This window comes from Ziziphus jujuba, chromosome 3 (genome assembly GCF_031755915.1).
Source record: "Ziziphus jujuba cultivar Dongzao chromosome 3, ASM3175591v1".
NCBI lineage: Eukaryota > Viridiplantae > Streptophyta > Magnoliopsida > Rosales > Rhamnaceae > Ziziphus > Ziziphus jujuba.
The window spans coordinates 20650345-20661647 of record NC_083381.1 but is presented as its reverse complement, the minus strand read 5'-3'; positions in this window follow the sequence as shown (position 1 = coordinate 20661647).

The following is an 11303-nucleotide window of genomic DNA, read 5'->3' as shown; positions in this document are numbered from 1 at the left end:
AGCAAAACCGTGCGGGCCGGGCCCAAAGCGGACAATATCTTGATGCGGATGGTCTGGGCTGTTATATTTTACAACCAGCCTTGCCTTATACTGAGTAGTAGAACCATCAATGTGACGTTTGATTTTGAAAATCCACTTGCACCCAACCAAGTTGTAATGAGGAGAGGGAGCCACCAGCGTCGATGTTCCATTTTTAATTAAGGCAATGCATTCATCACTCATGGCTGTGTGCCAAGTTGGATCTTTCAAGGCTTGAGAGACAGTTTTGGGCTTACAAGGGTGAGGATCTAAGTGTTTAACAGCAGTAAAAAAATTTGGATTTGGTTTGTAGATATTATTTTTTGAACGGGTGATTATTGTAGATGGTGGAATGTGAGAGGAAGAAGTAGATGAAGGTGCAGGTGGTGCCGAAACTGGTGCTGAATCTTCAGTCTGTGGGGCCAACGAGATGGAAGGCAAAGTAGAGAGGTTGTTGAGCCGTGATGAATGAGATGCAGTCAATGAAGGTGGGCAGGACAGGGTCTGACGCATTATGAAAAGAGGGGAAGAAATATAATTCATGGGTGAGGAGTTATTAGGTAAGGACAAAGGGGAGGGTGGAGAAGTCATGGGTGGAATATAAGTCATGGGTGAGGAGTTGTTAGGGGAGGACAAAGGGAAGGGTGGAGAAGTCACGGGTGGATTTTTGGAAGGTATAGCTGGAGGGGAATAAAGAGGAGTGAAAATAAAGGAAGGGCTGGTGGAAGTAGGTGGAGTTGGTAGGGTGACAGGAAGAGAATGAGTGGAGAGAGAAAAATTATTTAAATAGGTGAGAGTAGGATACAGGAAGTGGGTTTCAATAAACTTCACGTGATGAGAGGTATAGATTTTGTTATGAGTGGGATCAAAACAAAGAAATGCATTTTGAAAAGTGGAGTATCCTAAGAAAGTACATGGGACAGATCGTGGCTCTAATTTGTGATGAACATATGGTTTGAGCCATGGATAGCACAGGTAGCCAAAAACTTTCAGTTTCATATAATTGGGTTGTTTTTGAAAGAGAGAATAGAAAGGAGATTGCATTTTAAGTAAAGGTGTAAGTGACCTATTTATGAGATATAGAGCAGTAGAAAAAGCATAAGACCAAAAGGATTATGGTAAAGAGGCGTGACTAAGTAACATGAGACCAGTCTGAACTATATGGCGATGTTGACGTTTAGAGACACCATTATGTTGTGAGGTATGAGGTGGGGTTCGAAAATGGGAAATGCCATGAGTGGAGAAAAAATCCTTTAGTTTTAGGAATTCCTGACCATTGTCAGTATAGATGGAAATAATATTTTTGTGAAAATAATTTTCAACAATAGCTTTAAAGTTAGGAAAGATATTTGAAACATCAGATTTGTTTTTCATTGGGTAAAACCAAATATATTTTGTATAATGGTCAATAAATATTATATAGTATCTAAAGCCATCAAGAGAAAGAATAGGAGCTGGATCCCACACATCAGTATATATAAGTTCAAGAGGAGAATTATTGGTCAGTGATGATTCTGAGAAAGGCAATCTATGCATTTTATTCGTATTGCAAGAATTACAAGATTGAAAATTCAAAGATGACATGGGTAATTTAAACTGACACAAGACATGACTTAGAATTTTTGAAGCGGATATCCAAGATGATTGTGCCATTCCTGGTACGGGACTTTGACACTAACTAGACCAGTTGGAATCGAAACAGATTGGGAAACAGAGGATGGCCACTCATACACCCCGTCATTATTGTTGCCTTCCATTGCCTGTGCCCTCGTACTGAGATCCTTCACCACAAAATAAGAAGGATAAAATTCAATAGAAACATGGTTAGTGGAGCAAAGTTGAGAGACAGAGAGTAAGTTTTTCTTAATGTGAGGAACAAAAAGGACATTAGATAAATTAAATGTGCGAGAGGGAGAAAAAAGAAAGGTAGAACCAGTGTGAGTAATTGGCAAATTCGTACCATCACCAATCATAACTTCCTCAGGTCCTTCATAGTCCGTATGGAGTGAGAGATTGTGAAGGTCATTTGTGATATGGTGGGAAGCATCCGTATCAACTAACCTGTCAGGACCCGTCCAAGATGCCTTACCAGAATCCCAGACAAATCCTGATCCCAGCGAAACCCTACTGGACCCTCCAATGGAAAATTCGGCAGAACCTTCCCTGAGGGTTGGACTTACCACAATTTTCCTGCACTGAAAATACACTTCTATATACACCACCTTATTCTTCCCACCTTACTACAAAGTATTACCACAATTTACAGGACTTCAAATAAATAACAGGGAACCAGTGCATAATTAAATAAATAATCGTCCAAATAGTATACAGAGCGTTATCAAATACAATTGAATATGAAATTTAATACAATACAAGATTAAAAGAAATAATACAAGATAGAAAGGAAAGGAAAAGCCTCTTGGACTTTCGGCAACAAACCAAGACGTCGAGCTTGCTCCTGGACGATCAACGTCGACTAACCTGGGCCTAAAGGAACGGAATTTAAAAACGTGAGATGCTAATCATCTCAGTGAGTGACCCAATCTTCTATACAATAATAATAATAAAAGGGCAAATAACTTAGTTAATTGATTAATAAGAAATAAGTAAATAAATAATAGGTAGTTAAAAATAATATTTTCCCTCAAAACCCTCACGATTCACTCAGTTGGAAAAATTCCCTTTTTAAAAAATTTTCACAAAATCCAACAATTTGTGCCCCAAAAGTCTAGAAAATATTTAATTGATAATTTACAAATAAAAGACAATAAATTAATAATCCAAAATTTTAGTGAGAAATAATTATAAAAAATAAGACTAATAACAAATATTAAATTGGGAATAAAGTATTGTAAATAATTAATACGAAAGCACAATAAAATTTACATTAACAAAAATGATCCAAGAAATATTTAAATAAATAAAATAAAATAAAACCAAATAATTAACAATAGAACTCAATTTAGAATACCAAAACAATTTAATTTATAAAACACTATTAAAAACATTTTAATTTAAATAAGATTCTAAAATATTGTATAACTAAAATCATGTCGTGAAAACCATATGATGCACCCACTATATACCAGTGGCGCCAACGATACTTGGCATCCCAAGCACCGCCAGACAGGAGGTTAAAGAGAGAAACCGACATACAGTCGCGTGGCGTCCCACCGCGCTGCTGCAAACAGGCATCCCAATCATGGAGGGGTGGCCTACCCTCATCTAATGGCAACCACAGAACAACCCCATAATCACCTGTGTGCTACTCACACCCACCTGCGCACTCACCACATCCACTTGTGCACTAATCATATCCTTGTATACAGAATACTAGTACGTGTATGGTGCATCTGAAAATCATAAAATCAATATATTTATTTTCAAACCTCAAAATCTCATAAATACCACCGGGTTTATTCCATCCAATTAAACCCGTAAATTTTCCACAATTCCTTTATAAATCATCATCATAAATCCATCGCACAAATTCCATCAATTTCAAATCCATCCATGAAATTAACAATAATTTAAAATAAATATTCCTTCAATTCCTCAAAATTCAAAATATAATTAAATCACATAAAAATTCTAAAATTCGTAAATCCATATAAATGCATTTTTATTGCTTGAAATAAACTCACAATAATTTCAACAATAAATCAAAAATGTTAAAATCATAATTTCTTAAATATCAAATTTTCATAAAATGAATTTTTATAATTTATCAAAATCAAAATATGCTTTAATGCACATATACATTTCAATTTATTCAAATTGTGCCATCAAAATTTCAAATATAATTTTGCTAAATATTTAACACATAAATATTAAATCCAAACATTTAATTATCACAAAATAAATATAATTTAACACCCGAAATTAAGTTTAAAGGTGGATCACTCACCTCGAGTACGCAATCCAACCAAGACCCTCCATAGGATCAATTCTACGACTCACACGTGCTCCTAAATAACAATATTACACATGATCAAATAAATTAATATTTTATTCAGATAAATAATACCCGGTACCTAGGGGGTTTAACACAAACGGTGTCCAAAATTCATAAATAAGGTATCAACAGAAAGCTAAGAATATGTTACCGATCTCCATTGGACTCAACTTGACCGGAGGTGGTCGGAAAATGGACGGAAGGTTTTAGCAGAACTTCTCCTTCTTCTATCTCACAAACGGCTCGGAATTTGGGCAAATGGAGGTTATTTTTGAAACCAGGGGGTTGAAATCTAAGGGGAAGGACCGGTCTCATGGCCAAGAATTGCCGGAAAATGGCCGACTGGAGAACCGCCAACCGTTGGCTTCATCCGCCGATCTGGGTGCACCGTCGGTCGGTCGGCTGCCAAACTTGGCCTCTAAGCTTGCCGACGACTGGACTTCATCGGTGGCCGATGCGTGTGGCCATCCAATGGCCGAAAATGGTGCAAATCGAGAAAGAGATATTGACGGGAGAAAGAGAGAGGGAGAAGGAGAGGATGATGAATAGTGTTCTCCTTTTCCCCCTTTTTCTTCACATGCCCAAAGAAAAGAAAAAGAAAGAAAAAAAAAGGAAAAAGAAAAAGAAAAAAGAAAAGGAAAAGAAATTAATAAAATAATGTAAAATAATGATGTATTAGAAAACTTTGCATATCCATAACTTGTAAACCATATATCCATTTCGGACATGCCACTAGTTTATAAACTCGTATAAATGAATACTTCACAACCGTGCATGAGTCAAAGCTCAACTTTTACACGAACAAAAAGTCAACTTCGGCACCCTTTGGACAGTTCGGATCTCAACTTGTTTTGCTCATATGTCAGGACCCGTCTAAAATTCCTCATCGGAACCCTAGACAAGCCCTGATCCCATGGAAACACCATCGAACCTTCCAACAGAAAATTCGGCAGCATCTCCCCTAAGGATAGGACTTACCATAAAATTCCCTACACAGAAAACACACTCCAATAAGCACCACCTTATTCCTCTCACCTTACTACAATTTGTTTCCACAAATTTACAGCACTCCAAAATAATAATAGGGAATCAGTAAGTAATTAAATAAATATCCGTCCAATCCGTATACAGAGCATTATACAAATAAATATGAAATTAATACAATATCAGATAAAGAAGCAATACAAGATGGAGAGGAAAAAGGGAGGAAATGCTTCTTGGACTTTCGGCAATGAACTGAGACGTCGGGCTCGCCTCGGACGATCAACGTCTCCCAACCTGGGCCTAAGGAAATGGAATTTAAAAGCATGAGATGCTAATTATCTCAGTGAGTGACCCAATCTATTACACAATTATAATATTAATAATATAACAATAAAAAAAACTTAATTAATCAATACCAAAAAATTAAATAAATAATTATAATAAATATTCGAAATAATGTTTTCTCTCAAAACTCTCATAATTCACTCTGTTAGAAATGTTTCCCTTTTAAAACATTTTCACAAAACCCAATAATTGTACCCTAAAAATCAAGGAATAATTAATTAAATAAATTATAAATAAAATACATTAAATTAAAGATCTAAAATGTATAATAAGAAACCAGAATAATTTTAATAATAATTATTAAATTGTACACAAAATGTCATAAATAAAATAAGCAAAATCACAATATAATTTACATTAAAAATAATCAAGGAAATATCAAATTAAACGGAATGCAATAATTTAGAATGCACATAAATACAAATGTTAATTTAGAACTCAATATATACATTGAAAGCATTTTAAAAATTCAATAATTAAATTTAGAATAAAACATCACTAGATAAAATAAATAAAATCGTAAATAACTTGTATTAAGAAATTTGGCATAAAACAAAAATAAACTCAGTATATAATTTATAAAATTTATTATTTAAATCAATGAAATAATCAAGAAAACATTTTAATAGATTTTAAACCTCAATTTAAAATAGATAAAAGAATACAATAAAATTCATGTTAAAATCTCAAAATTTAAATAAATAATATCAACATGGTAAAATAAAATTCTAAAACACCAATTTAAAATAATTGATAAAAACATGAATAAATACATTTTAGAAAATAGTAATTGTAAATAGGTGATAAAACAAGTTAAATACATTTAATTCAAATACAACTTTAAACTTTAAGATTTGAAATTTATTTCTGAGAAATAATACTTGACGCACCACACTATATACCAGTGATGCCCTATGATACCCAGCGTTCCGAGCACCATCTGGCGGGAGGTTAAAGAGAGCACCATCTGACGGGAGGTTAAAGAGAGAAACTTGCATACGGTCGCTTCGGTGTCCCGACAGCGCCGCTGCTTAAACTATCAACTCGGCCATGGAAGGGGGCGGCTTATGGCCAATATCAAACTTGCCTGCCCTCGGTCCGATGGCAACTCACGGGAGACATTATAACTTGCACGCTCATCCACATACACAGTACAAAACACCAATACTATATGAGTACATCTAAAATAAATAACCATATTATTTTAAAATATAATACTTTTTCCAAAACTCACCGTGGGAATCATACCATTTTTCAAATTGACAATCCCACATTGTTTTTTCTTTAATATCTCCCGCATAAATCCATCGATATAAATTCCATCAATGAAATCAACAATAATTTAAAATAAATATTCCTTCAATTCCTCAAACTTCAAAATATAATTAAATCACATGATAAACATAATTATAAAAAAAAATTTAAATCTCAATTTCTTTTAATTTCCAAATATATTTTTGGGACCCAAACATATATTAAAACAACATACATTTGCAATATAATTTAGATGGAAATTCTCTTAATATCAAATACATAAAACATATTTTTCAAATATCTAATTATAAAATATTCCAACAACAAAATTCAATAATTATTAAATTAAACCTCAAATTCAAGAAAATTCTTAAAACCCAAAATATAAATTTTTGATGCAATACATGCACTAAGTCAACATAAATCATCATCATAAGCTCAAATAACAATTTCTTAAATATTAAACATATATAGCACATTTTTCATAAATTCAATTAGCACAATATATATATAAATATATGTGTTTTTTTTTTTTTTCACAATCCCAAATATAGTTCGGTGACATTACATATATTAATCAATCATAATTTGACATTATAAATTTTAAATATCAATTCCACTCAATATCAAACACATTTATTTTTCATAATTTCAAATAACACAAAATATATATTTTTAATAGTCTCCAAAATAGTTTTGAAGGTGGGTCACTCACCTTGAGCATACAATCCAACCAAGATCCTCTATAGGATCAATTCTACGGCTCACACGTGCTCCTAAAATAATAATATTACACAGGATCAAATAAATTAATATTTTATTCGGGTAAATAATATTCGGTACCCGGGGGAGCTAACACAAACGGTATCTAAAATTCACAAATAAGGTGCCTATGGACAGCTAAGGAGACGAGGATCACATTACTAGCCACCATTGACCCCAATTCCGCCGGTGGTGGTCGGAATTTGCCCGGGAAGTACCGGCCGAATTTCACCTCCTCATAACTCGCGAACCACTTCGAATTTAAACGATTGGAGACCATATTTGAACTCAGAAGACCCAAAATAGGGGGCAAGGGGTGGAATATAGGACTGGACTGGCCGGAAACGGCGAGAATCGCTGGGAAAACAAATGAGCTGCCGCTGGCTTTAACCGCCAATCTGGGCGCGTCGCCGATCGGCCGGCCACCAAACTTGGCACCTGAGCTCGCCGACGGCTGGGCTTCACCGGTGGCCGGCGCGTGTGGCCGTCCAGTGGCTGAAAAAGATGCAGCAGGGAGAGAGAGATATTGACGGGAATGAGAAATGAAGAGAGAAGGAGAAGAAGGAAGGAGAAGAAGAAAGAAAGAAGGAGGGGCCCATGGGCCTTTTTTTCCCATGTGGGGGAAGGAAAAAAAAGAAAAGAAAAAGAAAGAAAAAGAAAATAAAAGAAAATAATTAAATAATATTAAAATAATATTATTGTATAGAATAATAATAAAATAATATGTTATTTAATCATGGTTGACATGTGGCATCTCCTCATTATGACACATGGCACCCTTTATTAAGTCACACGTGGCACACCGTTCACCTATTTAAAAATAATATTAAAATAATACTGTATTTTAAAAACTCTACAGATCCATAACTTTTCAACAAAATGTCCAAATTAGGTGTACTGTTAGTCTACAGACTCGTATCGAGGAATAATTCACATTCGTACATGAGTCAAAGCTCATATCCCCAAAAATAAAAAGTCAACGGGGCACCCTTGGACAATTTGGATCTCAACTTGTTTTGCTCGTAACTTTCAAACCGTAACTCCGTTTTCGACGTGCTACTAGTCTATGAACTCGTGCCAACATGTACTTTTTAATGGGACCTTGGTCAATGTGAAATTCCACCGAAAGCAAAAAGTCAACATTTGACCCCTTCTCAATCAACGACGGTCAAACCCGGTCAACCTTGGTCAAATTTGAGAAATTTTCAGTGTATTTTGGGACGGGGTGTTACACATATCTTTCAAACTGTAGCTCCGTTTTTGATGTGCTACTAGTCTATGGACTCGGGTTGATGCATACTTTGCAACAATACCCCGATCAAAGAGAAATTCCATCTGGAACAAAAAGTCAAATTTTGACCCCTCTCGATCAACGATGGTCAAACCCAGTCAACCTCAGTCAACGTGCAAAAAATTCAATGTACTTCAGGACGGGGTGTTACAAACCAGTTGGAAGGAGGAGTAATGGACTGGGTGGCAAAGTTAGCCTTCGGGTAAGGAGGCCAAGGAGGGGCGCCGAGAATAAATGAACCAGGAAGCTTGATGTAGTTTTGTTTCCAAGTGGCAGATGACGTACTGGACAGCCAAGGAGCAGCAGCAAATAGCTTACGACAGGTGCGAGCGCCATGGCCAAGAGGATCACAGAATTGGCAAATTAACCGAGACCCAGATATGGTGTTGCTGGGATTAGAAAGTGAGGGGCGAGAGGATGAATCTTTGATAGAAAAAGTAAAAGGATGGCGCTGTGAGAATGATTATTTATTACCACGTTGAACATAGTTGACAGTGTAACACCCCGTCCCGAAGTACACTGGAATTTTCTCATGTTAACCAAGGTTGACTGGGTTTGACCGTCGTTGATCGAGAAGGATCAAACTTTGACTTTTTGACTCGGAAAGAATTCTAGATTGATCGAGGCACCATTATGAAGTACGTATCGACACGAGTCCGTAGACTAGTAGTACGTAAAAAATGGAGTTACGGTTTGAAAGTTATGAGCAAAATAAGTTGAGGTCCGAACTGTCTGAGGGTGCCGGAGTTGATGTCAGCCACAAGTAAATGTTTTATTATATTACTTTTGTTATTATTTTATATATTATAATATTATGATAAAATTGTATTATTTAATATTATTTATTTATTTATTTTTAATTCTCTTTTTTTTTTCCTTTTTTTCTTTTTCTTTATTTTTCTTTCTTTCCCCACATGGGAAAACACCACGGGGGCCCTCCTTCTTTCTTCTTCTTCCTTCTTCCTCTCCTTCCTTCCCCTTCGCCGAACCTCTCTGTCACTACCTATTTAAATTTTTCCAGCCACCATTAAAAGACACGTGCCAAAACCGGTGAATCCCAGTCGTCGATGAGCCCAGCCACCAAATTTGGCAGCCAGTCGGCCGGTGACGCGTCCAGATCAGGCCTCCGTCATCGGCAACGATAAATTTGGTTTTTCAGACGATTCGATCATCACCGGTCAAATTAATACTCCTTTCTAATATTTTCGGACCCTCTGACCTCAATTTTGAGGTCTATTCAGCTCAATTCCTTGTTTTTTGAGAGATATGAGATGTTGAACTTTGATCGAACTTTCCGTCCATTTTTCGATCACCACCGGTCGATTTGAGCCCAACGAAAGTTAGTAACGTATTTCTCGCCTCTTTAGCTTTCTATTGGTATCTCATTTGCAAATTATAGTAGAGTATTTTGAAAGATGCCATTTTTGAATAAAATATTATAATTTTAATAGGATAGTTTGAAAAATGTCTATTTAATATTTAAATAATTATTATTTATATTGTAGATTTCAAATTGTGCTGAATTGAATAAATGTGGTTTGAACCATATTTAGTATGAATTGATTTGTAGGTTGAGGAATTAATTATATTAAAGTACTGGGATAATATATATATATATATATATACGTGTGTGTGTGTGTGTGTGTGTGTGTGTTTAATTATTTAATTATTTATGAAATTGAATTGTTGTGGAAGAGATTAATTTTATGAGATTATGGTTTAGTATTTACTAAATCTATTGTTGATTTAAATGTTGAGATTTTAATATGTAAATAATGCATTATGTGATTTAAATTCCATATGAATTGTTATGCATCTTTTATTATTAATTTGGTGGAAATCAATTTTATGGATTTGAAGGAAATATTTAATTAAAAGATATTAAAATGTATTTATGTGTTTAATAATTATGTATGCTAGGACTTGGTATTCTGGTGATAGGAATTGAAATATTTAATCTGATGTATTTGATGATGGATTACAAGAGAGCATGAAATTTTATGAAACTGGTAAGGGTGTACGATTTGATTATATTTTATCAAAATTCTATATTTTATAATATTATAAAATATTTTTATCGGTTTTTGATGCACCATACACGTACCGGTGTTCTGTAGTTATGGATGTAATTAGCACACAGGTGGATATGGATGTGATTAGCGTGCAGATTGTAATATCTCCAGTGAGTTGCCATTGGACCGAGGGCAGGCAAGTTTGATATTGGCCATAGCCGTCCCCCTCCATGGTCGAGATAATGGTTTAAACAGCGGCGCGGTGGAACGCCATGCGACCGTATGCCGGTTTCTCTCTTTAACTTCCCCGTCAGACGGTGTTTTGGGACGCTGGGCACTGTAGGACACCACTGGTATATAGTATGTGCATCAAGTATCTTTTGTATATATATATATATATATATATATTTTATATTTGTATGGATCACACCGTACGGGGACAGCGATCCGATGTGGTTCATGAAGAACTAGCCTAGTAACTATGTTGCCTACGAGTTCAGGGGATTGGACGGCCAATCTAGGCAACCATCCCGGACTGTATTGGTAGTAGGGTGCTAACGACAACTAGAAGCAGGGATTCCACAGCATGCTGGAGGGTATCGTTTGTACCCCTGACACGAGTACATATTTCATAATATATTTTGAATTATACTTAATTGCTTTTATTGTCATTACTATTATT